We start from the raw sequence: 2,021 nt of genomic DNA on the forward strand, positions 1-2,021 counted from the left end.
TCTGTCTCTCTCTGTCTAGCTGTCTCTTTCTTTCTCTCTTTCTCTCTCTCTCTTTCTCTCTCTCTCTCTCTTTCGCTTTCTCTCTCTCTGTCTCTCTGCCTGTCTCTCTCTCTGTCTCTCTCTCTTCTCTATCTCTCTCTCTTTCTCTCTCTCTCTCTCTCTCTCTCTCTCTCTCTCGATCACTCCAAAACACACGCTCACAGTGTATTAAATTACTAGTCTTTAGTATAAAAACAAACCCATATGTCTTGCTAAAAGTCACTAATTTGTCTTATTGGTTATTTTTATAAAGCATAATAACACATCAATGTTTAAACCCCAAAAGCTTACCGTGTACAAAAACGAAAGCTTTTGACATATTTGTTTAAGTTATCAGTAGACTACTTCTAGGTGTTTTGTTAGTATCATAGTAGTAAGACTACATTTTTCTTAAACGATAATAATATTATGCATCAAAGTACTTATGTGCACTGTCGTGCTCTTAAGCGCTCGTCTGCATGTGTGATGTATGCATACGTATTAACTTTTTCATGGTGGTTTGTTGTTGTTGTTGCTGCTGTTGTTGCTATTGTTGTTGTTGTTGTTGTTGTTGTTGTTGTTGTTGTTGTTGTTGTTGTAATAGTTTTGTTATTGTTGCGCTCGCCCGCATGTGTCATGTATGCCTGTGTGTTTGGGATTTTCATCTTGTTGTTCTTGTTGTTGTTGTTGTTCTGTTCGTTTTATTGCTGCTGTTGTTGTTGTTGCTGACGATTACCAAAGGTGGCAAGGACTCCATCCCAGCAACATAGCTTCAATATAAAACAGTCCATTTGGCGAGGAATTAAAAAGAAAAATATAAGGTTTTCGAATTTCGGCAGTACAAGAAAATATATCGTTTAGAGAAGATGCATGCAGACTTTGAGTACAGGGTGACCTTCAATACTACGCTTGCCTTCATTGGCTATAAAATTGCATGTGATTAGTTTACACCCTCGAAGCTGAGTTCAACGTCTCGAAAAGTGAGCGTTTATATTCATTGGTGAGTCTTATGTTGATACTCGCAACGGCGTTTGGTAATGTTTGGACGAAGTGAGATGATCACTCTCGGTATCTTTAAATAAAACATAAATCAGCCGAACGCATGGACGTATTTGTAAATGACGCTCCAAAGGGTAAATTAAGTATATTTCCCTTTTCGTAAAAAAAAAATTATTTAAAAAAAAATAATTTCCAACTCAAGCACAAAGACCCAGTGGCTTTCATGGATAAGTATTCTTTTAAAAAATACAATCGTAAAAAAATCAGCTAAAAAGATATAAAGGTAAGTAAGAAATCTAGTACTATAACGACTCACAGCACAATACTAACAGGCGCTTGTACTACTTGTTTAAAAACTATGTATAGAGTGGGGGAACAACATGGCCCCTGCATCGAAACCTTCTGTCAAAGATGAGGTCTATATTTCTTTCAAATCAATTGTTAAATCATCCATAATAAAATATTCCAATAGCCTGGAAGATTATAGTGTTTGAGAACAATTAAATGTTAAGTGAGTATACAAAAAAGCTTTCATATTGAAGAAAAAAAGATTTGGTAAAAATAGGAAAATGTAATGCATGTTCACACTCTCTGCTATATAGTGCATGTTTTAAAGGTACAAACTGATCATTGGCAAGAAAGAATAGAGACTAAAGAAATAAGCAAAACTTATGTGCTCAGACTTTGCAAGCTTTTGAAAGCGATGTATCCAACTAGTCTTGCACACGCACTCAAGAAAAACAAAACAATACAAAATATATCTTACCATCTGTGCCAGTAGTGGAAAAGAAAGTAATAAAGACAAGTGTGATACTGGACATAAAGTGAAGGGAAAAAAACGTAATGACAAGACATGTGCATTTACTAAAAATAATATGCCTGATCATTGGTGTGAAACAAGGGGAAAAAAACCCCCTAAGAAATAAGCAAAACTTATGCTCAATCTTCACAAGCTTTTGAAAGCGGTGTATCCAACTACAGCCGAACCTGCCACATGTTCAACA

The sequence above is a fragment of the Aplysia californica genome, unplaced genomic scaffold, assembly GCF_000002075.1.
Source record: "Aplysia californica isolate F4 #8 unplaced genomic scaffold, AplCal3.0 scaffold02239, whole genome shotgun sequence".
Lineage (NCBI taxonomy): Eukaryota > Metazoa > Mollusca > Gastropoda > Aplysiida > Aplysiidae > Aplysia > Aplysia californica.